Source organism: Mobula birostris, chromosome 18 (genome assembly GCF_030028105.1).
Source record: "Mobula birostris isolate sMobBir1 chromosome 18, sMobBir1.hap1, whole genome shotgun sequence".
Classification (NCBI taxonomy): domain Eukaryota; kingdom Metazoa; phylum Chordata; class Chondrichthyes; order Myliobatiformes; family Myliobatidae; genus Mobula; species Mobula birostris.
This window is the reverse complement of record NC_092387.1, coordinates 66,062,161-66,073,989: the sequence shown is the minus strand read 5'-3', so window position 1 is coordinate 66,073,989 and position 11,829 is coordinate 66,062,161.

The following is an 11,829-nucleotide window of genomic DNA, read 5'->3' as shown; positions in this document are numbered from 1 at the left end:
GATATACCCAGTTAGAATACTCCCCACAGTACCTCTGTAGAAAATTTCCCGAGTCTTTAGTTACATACCAGATCTTCTCAAAGTCTTAATGAAATATAGATGCTAGCATGCCTTCTTCATCACTGCATCAATACGTTGGGCATCTTGACACTCGGGAACATGAAGCTGCTCACTTTTTCCACTGCTGACCCTTGATGAGTGCGGGTGTGTGTTCTCCCGATTTCCCCTTCCTGAAATCCACAGTCAGTTCCTTGACCTTACTGATGTTGAGTGTAAGATTGTTTTTTCATCACCTCTCAACCATCCAATCTATCGCACTCTTGTACACTTCCTTCTCGCCATCTGAGATGATGCCAACAACAGTTCTGTCATCAGTGAATTTATAGATGACCACACAATCATGGGTGCCTAAACATGCAGTCATGGGTGTACTTTTGTTTGCATAGCTCTCTGGCAGATCATTCCATACAGAAATACATCAAGGTGGTACTAAAGGAAAAACTTCAATGGAATGCAGAATGTAATGGCACGGTTACAGGGAAAGTACTGTACAGGCAGACAAGTAAGTACATGGACCACGACAAGGCAGACTGTAAGATCAGGAATTCTTTATCGTAGAAGAGGGAACTGAATTGCTAATAAGTTATTATTGTCACCTGTACTAGATAGGGTACAGTGAAAAGCTTATCTTCCCTGCTGTTCATACAGATCAGATCATAACGCAGTGCATTGATTGCCCATGTCACACACTAAATGAAAACATTTTATAGGACTTTTACAATAAAGTGACACTACATGAGGAATAACACAGTAACTCGATCACAAAAGTGGGTTGAGTGAGTTTGCAAAATTAATATCACTGGACAACAACAATTTTGATTCCTGAATACTTCTGGGATTTTGGGCAAGTGATCATGAAAATCACAATGAAATTTCCTTATCATGCACCATTTTTTAAAAATCACCTTTATTTATTATTTCAGTTCATAATTCAAGTCAATTAAAATGTTACCCACAATGTAAGCTGAAAAGTTTTCTATCTTGTCTTGGCATGGCTGGGCATGGTAAGGCAGGGTGGCTGCTGCACGGCAGGGCAGGTGTTAGAAAGGCTATAAAAGTGTCATGCACACACCATTCATGTATAACGGTTTGCAATCACATTGAAGCACATGCTGTACGCACACAGCATATTTTGTGTACTCACTATAATAAAATAATTGAATTTTCATGAGTATCTCTGATAGCAAAAAGTCTCGCATGTTGCAACAACCACAATACTCTCTGTTATATTTGTGGTGAGTATACACTTAAATCTCAAAGATGGACCATGGTTCCTCTTATTAAGAAAGCTTATGAGCTCTACTTTGGGTGTAAAATTAGCGACCAAGACGAAGCCTGGACTCCTCACATTTGTTGCGCAACATGCGCTGGCTTGGAGGTGCTCTGAAGTCAATGGCCCAATGATATGGTGGGAGAAGAAGGTATCATGTGACAAACTGCTACTTCTGTCTGACCAGTGTGTCTGGTTTCTCAGCTAAAAACAAGAAAAGTATTGAATACTCCAACCTCCCTCCAGCCATGAGAACTGTGCCGCAAAAGAAAATTCTTCCAGTACTGAAGTCACCAGGGACATGGAGTCTAGAGCAGGCAGGCAAAGATGCCATACTGCACGAGCCAGGAATGGAAAATGACACTGATACCGAAGCAGATTTTGAACCCTTTGTGTTGAGTTAGCCTCATCTAATAACTTAATTTGGTCAAAGACTTGGGTTTGTCAAAGGGAAAAACAGAATTACTGTGTTCAAGATTGCAAGGATGGAATCTGCTGTCACCAGGCACAAAAGTTCCTTGAATATTTTAGTATTTAAGCCAGATGTTCCTCAGAATAACTGATGCCAAGATTACGGAAGCGACTTTTGTTGGTTCACAAATCAAACAGGTCATCAATGACAGGCAATTCAAAGAACTTCTAGTGAGACCGGAGAAAACCACATGGAAGGCATTCAAGAATGTTGTTGAAAATTTTCTTGGCAACTACAGGGCACCAAACTACGTGCAGCTGGTTGGCAACATGCTTCAATCATACAAACCGTGAAGGGCAACATGTCACTAAAGATTTACTTACTGCATTCCCATTTAGATGTCTCCCCTGCGAATCTTGGTGCTGGCAGTGACGAGCATGGTGAAAGATTTCACCAGGACATTATAGTCATGGAGAAACGATACCAGGACAACTGGAACCCATCAATGCTGGCTGATTATTTTTGGGCACTTAAGCAAGAAGCCTCAGACACTGAGTACAAATGAAAATCATCATCAATGTTTTTCTTAGCCTAGTTGAATAGCTGCAAGGCATCAGCACCATTACGCAATTAAATGCATTTTATTCAATAAAAGTTAATTTCATGTTTCTCCAAACTCCTACATGATACAAGTAGTCTGAAATTATATTTGTGTTCAGCTTCAAGCAGTCTAGCATAAACAGAAAAAAATTTCTGAGGAAGCAACACTTCCGAAAAAATTTGCTGTCCAGTGTATTTGGAGACACTTATGAAAACAGGTGGTGTTCAAGAGGGCAGAATCAAGGAGTGTAGATTGACTAGTCAAGTCAAGTCAAGTCACTTTTTTTTGTCATTTCGACCATAACTGCTGGTACAGTACACAGTAAAAACGAGACAATGTTTTTCAGGACCATGGTGCTACATGAACAATACAAAAACTACATTGAACTACGTAAAACAACACAAAACTACACTAGACTACAGACCTACCCAGGACTGCATAAAGTGCACAAAACAGTGCAGGCATTACAATAAATAATAAACAAGACAATAGGCACAGTAGAGGGCAGTAGGTTGGTGTCAGTCCAGGCTCTGGGTATTGAGGAGTCTGATGGCTTGGGGGAAGAAACTGTTACATAGTCTGATCGTGAGAGCCCGAATGCTTCGGTGCCTTTTTCCAGATGGCAGGAGGGAGAAGAGTTTGTATGAGGGGTGCGTGGGGTCCTTCATAATGCTGTTTGCTTTACGGATGCAGCGTGTGGTGTAAATGTCTGTAATGGCGGGAAGACAGACTCCGATGATCTTCTCAGTTGACCTCACTATCCGCTGCAAGGTCTTGCAATCCGAGATGGTGCAATTTCCGAACCAGGCAGTGATGCAGCTGCTCAGGATGCTCTCAATACAACCTCTGTAGAATGTGGTGAGGATGGAGGGTGGGAGATGGACTTTTCTCAGCCTTCCAGAAAGTAGAGACGCTGCTGGGCTTTCTTTGCTATGGAGCTGGTGTTGAGGGACCAGGTGAGATCCTCTGCCAGGTGAACGCCAGGAAATTTGGTGCTCTTAACGATCTTTACGGAGGAGTCATCGATGTTCAGTGGGGAGTGGTCATTCCGTATCCTCCTGAAGCCAACAACCATCTCTTTTGTTTTGTTCACATTCAGAGACAGGTTGTTGGCTCTGCTCCAGTCTGTTAGCCACTGCACCTCCTCTCTGTATGCTGACTCATTGCTCTTGCTGATGAGATCCACCACGGTCATGTCATCGGCGAACTTGATGATGTGGTTCGAGCTGTGTGTTGCAGCACAGTTGTGGGTCAGCAGAGTGAACAGCAGTGGACTGAGCACACAGCCCTGGGGGGCCCCCGTGCTCAGTGTGATGGTGTTGGAGATGCTGCTTCTGATCCGGACTGACTGAGGAGCGGTTCCCCAACCTGGGGTCTATGGATTCCTTGCTTCATGGTATTGGTCCATAACATAATAAAGGTTGGGAGCCCCCTGTGTTAGAGGATTGTTGTACCAGTGAAGGTTACTGATGTGGTCAGTAGTGAAGAACAGGAAGGGAATTGAACTCAGTGATAATTTCCTCCTTGAAATGTTGCTGGTGTGAAATCTCCATCAGTCAAAGAGAGGTGGGTCCGTGATCGCCAATTCACTCGACTCTAAAAACTTGCACTCATTCCTCAATCCTTGATGACTTGTGCACAATGAGAGCAACATGGCTCCTGTCACCAAACTGTTCTGAATTCTGAACAGAGAAATGCCACTTTCATACAGAATTGACTGGCAGTTACAGTTACTGACCATTTGGTAAAAACAAAATATGCTCATATTCCTTACTTGCAAGATCAATTGCCATTTAGAATACAAGTGCCAGAAGTCAATAGAAACTTCAAGCTAACAAGTGATAATGTCTTGAAGTTAGTAAAGTATTTGTCCTTGAGTTGGTGTCTGTGTTTCACATTCTTCTATTACATTCTTATCTTGTCTCCAGTAAGTGAAATGGCTCCGGTAACCTGCTATGCAAAGGGAAGCTATGTGTTTCAAAGTCCTTTCTTTCCTAAACTGTCTTCACTCTGCTTGCAATCCATCCTTGCCTGGACATTATGTTAACTCTTGCCTTACTGCAACTTCCACAGGTCTATGGGAGTTGCTGTAGGACACGGGCAGCAGTGGGTTCAGGAAGGACGATTGGCTGAAATTGAAACCTATTGAAAGAGCAATTAAAGGCTGTATACAGAGGCAACAGAAGTGAGGATGAAGGTTTCGGCTGCAGCTGAGCTGAACCTTTAGGTGATTTTAAGACCAGCAGCAGAATTAAGCCATTTGGCCCATTGTCTGCTCTGCCATTCGATCGTGGCTGATTTATTATCAACCCCATTCTCCCTCCTTCCCCCTGTAAAGTTTATGGTCCTGATGAATCAAGAACCTTTCAACCTTCACTTTATATATGCTAAATGATTCACAATCTGTGGCAATGAATTCCAAGGATTCACCACCTCCCGGCTAAAGAAATTCCTCCTCATCTCTGCTGTATAAGAATGTCCTTCTATTGTGAAGCTGTGCCCTCAAATCCTAGACTCCTCCTCTATAGGAAACATCCTTTCCATAGCCACTAAATCTAGATCTTTCAACATTCAATGGGTTTCAACATAACCCCCATCCTTCTAAACTCCAGTGAGTATAGGACTGGAGACATCAAATGTTCCGCATCCTTTCATTGCCATGACCATTCTTGTGAATCTGTCCTGGACTCTCTCCAATACCAGCACATCCTTTCTTAGATAAGGGGCCTAAAACTGTTCACAATACTCCAAGATTGGTCTGACCAACGCCTTATTAAACCTCATCATTACATCCTTCATCCATCATGAATGAATGCCTTCATTCATCCTGATGGCATGAACATTGACTTAACTTCCGTTAATGCCTCACCTCCCCTTCATACCCCATCCCTTATTTATTTATTTATTCTCTCTCTCTCTCTCTCTCTCTCTCTCTCTCTCTCTCTCTCTCTCTCTCTCTCTCTCTTCTCCCTCTGTCCCTCTCACTATAACTCCTTGCCCATCCATCCTCTGGGCTTCCCCCCCTTTTCTTTCTCCCTGGGCCTCCTGTCCCATTATCCTCTCATATCCCTTTTGCCAATCACCTGTCCAGCTCTTGGCTCCATCCCTCCCCCTCCTGTCTTCTCCTATCATTTCGGATCTTCCCTCCCCGCCACTTTCAAATCTCTTACTATATCTTCTTTCAGTTAGTCCTGATGAAGGGTCTCGGCCCAAAACTTCGACTGTACCTCTTCCTATAGATGCTGCCTGGCCTGCTGCATTCACCAGCAAGTTTTATGTGTGTTGCTTTCATTACATCCTTGCTTTTTTATTCTAGTCCTCTAGGCATTTGCCTTCCTTAGTACTGACTCAACCTGCAAGTTAACTTTTAGAGAGTCCTGCACCAGGACTCCTAAGTCCCTTTGCACCTCTGATTGCTGAATTTTCTCCCCATTTAGAAAATAATTACCGCCTTTATTGCCTCTTCCAAAATGTATGAGCATACTCCGTATTCCAACTGCACGTCTTTGCTCATTCTCGTCATCCATCTGGGTCTTTCTGCAGCCTCCCTGCTTCCTTGACCCTATCTGCCCCTCCACCTACAGTACTGTGCGCCACCATCAAGCAGAAGGAGTGAGGAAATGAGGGCAAGGAGTGGCAGAGGCCGAGGGTCGAGTTTGCAAATTTCAACAGTGGTTCAGCAAGTTAATATCATTTCAAAACATGAAGATTCCAGCCCACTGGATGACTCAGCTAAGACAAGGGATGAAACACACTGATTATTCATGACCCTGCTCTCTCCTAGATTGAATGTTCACAATTCTCTCACAGGAATTCACGCAAAGAGTTGAGATGCCCAGCGTCAGCCCTACACTGCTTCAAGTGATCCCTTTTGGATCTTCCTGCATTAGTAACATAAGTGATTTTAAAAAATGTTTTATTTAGAGATATAGAAATAGAATAGAGACCAGAAATAGGAAGATTATACAGTTTAACATGTGGCTAAGGAGTTGGTGTAGGAGGGAGGGCAAAATATTCTTGGATCTCTTCTAGGGAAAGTGGGGCCTGTACAGAAGGGATGGTTTGCACCTGAACTGGAGGAGGACTGATATCCTAGCAGGAAGGTTTGCTAGTGCTGTACTGGTGGGGTTTAAGCTAAAGTTGCAGAGGGATGGGAACCAGAGTGCCAGTATAATTAGTGGAAAGGTTCTAGAAGCAGATATTGGTAAGACCTCAGAGAAAGTCAGGAATCAAAAGGTTGAGCATGTCATGGTCCTGATCGGGTTCCCTTTAAATTTATTTTGTTTGTGTTAAGATCTGGACCATTGACTCCCTGTTTCCCTTTAGTTCCCTGTTTTCCCGTGTCCCTCAGGCTTGGTGATTGGAGGCAATTTACTTCCGGCTGAACCTGCAGTTTATAGTCTCCGGCTTTCAGCTGTTCGGCGCGAGAGCGTTAACGAAGTCACCGAAGGTAGTTGTGAGCCAATGTCATCTGGCCGGAGTCAACTAAGTTATTGCATGAGCAAGCCTAGTCTCCTCCCGAAACAAGTGCCACCAAGCTGCCTTCCCTTGCCAGAGCGGGACAGTCAAAGTTAACCTGCCAGGGTGAGTCAAGAGCTCACCACTGCTTGGAGCGTACTTGGGGCCCAGTTATAGTACTGTCCATCGTTGTGTGGTCTCTGTATCCATGTCGTGCGTCTAAAAGGGGTCCTGGCCCTGTACACAGGAAGGGTCCTGACCCTGTGTCAAGTAGGGTCCTGACTCTGTCCTGTGTCTAAGGAGGATTCCCGGCTCAGTGTTTTATGTCCTGTGTCTGAGTCTGTCTTGTGAAAAAGAGGAGTCCCTGGCTGGCTCTGGAGGTTCCAAGTATCAAGTCCTGGCCCTGGCGGTTCCAAGTATCAAGTATCAACTCCTGGCCCTGGCGGTTCCAAGCATCAAGCCCATGTCTGGGTCCCGAGTTCCATGTCCCGTCCTAAGCCCAAGTCTGTGTTCCTGTCCCTGCTCCTAGTCTGTGTCTTGTCCATGTGCTTTGTCCTGTAGCCTAGCCATGTCTTGTCTTCGCCTGGATCTGGGGTCCGAGCCCAAGTCAAGACCCAGGTTCCGGGTCCCTGTCCAGTCTCCGGCTTGGAGTCCTTGTCCAGGTTCCTAGTTCCTAGATCCTTGACCTGGTCCCACTTTCCTAGGCTTAGCCTTAGCACAGTCCCTGTGTCCCAGCCTTAGTCCGGGGCTTGTTCCTCGTCCATTAGGCTATTTCCCACTTTTGCTTTGCTCTCCTTGCAACGAGCATAGTGTTTTTGTGTCTTGCATTTGGGTCCACCATCAACGTCCCCCATTGTGACAGAGCATGGCGCAAATAGTGTCCTGAACTTCAAATACTTCAATGCAAGAAGTATCATAGGAAAGGCAGATGAGCCCAGTGCATAGATCAACACCAGGAATTATGCTTTACATTCCAGGACAAAGGAGATGTCCTCCTTTATTAAAGAAAGGGGCTTCCCTTTCTCCACCATCAACTCTGCTCTCAAACACATCTCTCCCATTTCACGCACATCTGCTCTCACCCCATCCTCCCGCCACCCCACTCGGAATAGGGTTCCCCTTGTCCTCACCTACCATCCCAACAGCCTCCGGGTCCAAAATATAATTCTCCGCAACTTCTGCCACCTCCAATGGGATCCCACCACTAAGCACATCTTTCCCTCCCCCACCCTTTCTGCTTTCCACAAGGATCGCTCCCTACGCGGCTCCCTTGTCCATTCGTCCCCCCCATCCCTTCCCACCGATCTCTCTCCCGGCACTTGTCCTTGTAAGCAGAACAAATGTTACACATGCCCTTACACTTCCTCCCTCACCACCATTCAGGGCCCCAGACAGTCCTTTCAGGTGAGGTGACACTTCACCTGTGAGCCGGCTGGAGTGATATACTGCATCCGGTGCTCCCGATGTGGCCTTCTATATATTGGCGAGACCCAACACAGGCTGGGAGACCGTTTCGCTGAACACCTATGCTCTGTCCACCAGAGAAAGCAGGATCCCCCAGTGGCCACACATTTTAATTCCACGTCCCATTCCCATTCTGATATGTCTATCCACGTCCTCCTCTACTGTCAAGATGAAGCCACATTCAGGTTGGAGGAACAACACCTTATATTCCGTCTGGGTAGCCTCCAACCTGATGGCATGAACATCGACTTCTCTAACTTCAGTTAATGCCCCACCTCCCCTTTGTACCCCATCCCTTGTTTGTTTATTTCTCTCTCTCTCTCTCTCTCTCTCTCTCTCTCTCTCTCTCTCTCTCTCTCTCTCTCTCTTTTCTCCCTCTGTCCCTCTCACTATAACTCCTTGCCCATCCTCTGGGTTCCCCCCCCTTTCTTTCTCCCTCGGCCTCCCATCCCATGATCCTCTCCCTTCTCCAGCCTCGTATTCCTTTTGCCAATCAACTTTCCAGCTCTTAGCTCTATCCCTCCCCCTCCTGTCTTCTCCTATCATTTCGGATCCCCCCCCCCCACCAAATCTCTTACTATCTCTTCTTCCAGTTAGTCCTGACTAAGGGTCTTGGCCCGAAATGTCGACTGTACCGCTTCCTATAGATGCTGCCTGGTCTGCTGCGTTCCACCGCACTTTTTGTGTGTGTTACCAGGAATTATGATATTGTAGCCACAGGAGGAGCAGGACTGACATCTCAATATTCGGGGGTTCTGTTGTTTTAGACGTGACAGAACAGGAGGGATTAAAGGAGGAGGGGTGGTGTTACTAGTCAGGGAAAATGTCACGGCAGTGCTCCATCAGGACAGACTGGAAAACTCGTCCGTTGAGGCATTATGGGTGAAACTGAGAAATAATAAAGGTATGACCACACTAATGGGGCTATATTACAGACCACCTAACAGTCCAAGGGTTTTAGAGGAAAAAGATTGTAGAGAGATTGCAGATTGTTGCAAGAATCATAAGGTTGTTATAGTAGATGATTTTAAATGCCCACATATTGTCTGGGACTCTCATACTGTAAAAGGACTAGATGAGATAGAGCTTGTCAAATGTGTTCAGGAAAGTTTCCTTAATCAGTACATAGAGGTCTCATTGAGAGTGTGTGTGATACTGTATCTGCTGTTAGACACTGAGAAAGGACAGGTGACAGAAGTTTGTGTAGGGGAACACTTTGCAACTAGTGATCATAATGCCAATAGTTTCAAAGTAAATATGCAAAAAAATACGTTTGCTCTGCTTCTAAGTTGGAGAAAGGCTAATTTTGATGGTATCAAAAATGATCTGGAAAGTGTGGAATGGGACATAGTTTTCTAGCAAAAGTGTACTTTGTTAAGTGGGAGGCCTTCAAAGGTGAAATTTTGAGAGTTCAGAGTTTGTAAGTGCCTGTAAGAATGAAAGGTAAAGATGACAAGTGTGGGGCACCTTGGTTTTGAAGAGACACTGAGGCCCTGGTTAAGAAAACAAAAAGAAGTGCATGGCAGGTATAGACAGGTAGGAACAAATGAGGCGCTTATGGGTATAAGAAGTGCAAGAGAACACTTAAGAAAGAAATCAGGAAGGCTAAAAGAAGGCATGAAGTTGCTCTCGGAGACAAGGTGAAGGAGAATCCTAAGGGATTCTACAAATATGTTAAGAGCAAAAGGATTGCAAGAGACAAAACTGATCCTCTGGAAGAATGGGAATCCATGTGCGGTGCCAAAATAGATGGGGGAGCCTTAAATTTTTTTTGCGTCTGTATTAACTCAGGAGACGGACATTGTCTATAGAAGTGAGGCAAAACAGCATCAACTTCATGGACCCTGTACAGATTACAGAGGAGGGGGTGTTTTCTGCCCTGAGGCAAATCAGGTTGGATAAGTCCACAGGGCCTGGCAATGTGTTCCCTCGGACCCTACTTTGTGCAGTGCTCAATACTGCAATTTATGAAGGGCCAATGTGCCAAAAGCTTTCTTTACGACCCTATCTACCTTTGTTGCCATTTTCAATGAATTTTCCACCTGTGTTCCCGGATCCCTTCTGCATGCAAATGCAGAAATTGCCAGGGCCCTAGCAGAGATATTCAAAACATCCCTAGCAACAGGAGAGGTACTAGAGGGTTGGAGGATAACCAATGTTATTCCACTGTTTAAAAAAGGCTCTAAACAGAAACCAGGAAATTATAGGCTGGTGAGTCTTACATCAGTTGTGAGAAAGTTATTGGAAGGTATTCTAAGGGACTGGATATATAAGTTTTTGGATAGATATGGATTGATTAAGGATAGTTAGTGTGGCTTTGTGCGTGGTAGGTTGTGTCTAACCAACATTATAGAATTTTTCAAGGAAGTTACCTGGAAAGTGGATGAAGGCAAGGCAGTGGATGTTGTCTACACGAAATTTAGCCAGACATTTGACAAGGTCTTGTATGGGAGGTTGGTCAAGAAGGTTCAGATGCTCAGCATTCAAGATGATTCAAAGATTCAAAGTCTATTTATTATCAAAGGATGTATAAATTATTCAACCTTGTTTTCTCACAGGTAGCTACAAAGCAAGAAACCCAAAAAAACCCAATAAAAAAATAAAGACCAATCCCCAAGGTGCAGAGAAAAAGAAAAAAAATACAAATCATGCAAACAATAGAAGCGAGCAACAACAACAGCATTCTGAACCAAATTAAGTCCACAGATCCAACCCCAGAGCAGCCTGGATTTGGCCCACAGCCTTGGTATTCAGTTGATCATAACAGCAGGGCATCACAATGTTTGCAGACATGAAGCACATGCAGCTGGTAGCGGTCTCACAGCCTCAGCGTCCCCTCAGTCTATCTGGCCAGCTTTAAAATTATCTAAACAATGGATCGTGCCTCACATTAGGACTCAGATTCCCCCGTGGTAATTCGTTCCGGGCCTAGAATACATCGCCCAGCGATTCGCTTCAGGCTTAGATTTTGCTATCGAAGAAGCCATTCTCAACCTTTCCAAATCAGTTTGGCACTTAGAGTGATTCGCCCTCACACCCGGGTTACTTAGACAGGCATTGAAACTCCTCTGCCTTGACTTCTCCCTTCCAAATCATTCACTCCAACCAGCACAGCTCCAACTGCAAGTGCTTCGATTTTGCAGCGCACAAGCAGGGCATATCTCTCAAATTCACTTCGCCTCCCTCGCCTCCTCATTGTTTGCGGTGACAGTTTACCACAATTTACTTTTAAAAAAGTGTTATTAGTATTATTAATCAAATTTCTTTGTTTTCAAATCACCTGTAAGCTATTGCATGCCTTCGGTAGCACCATCTTAAATCGGAAATTGGAAATTGAGGCAATAAATTGGATTAACCATTGTCTTTGTGGGAGAAGCTAGAGAGTGGTAGTAGATGAGCAGCACACACAAAATGCTGGAGGAACTCAGTAGGCCAGGCAATATCTATGGAAAAAAGTACAGCCGACGTTTCAGGCCGAAACCCTTCGGCAGGACTACCAGTGGTAGTAGATGGTTGCTTTGCTAACCGGAGGTCTGTGAATAGTGGAGTGCTGCAGGGATCGTT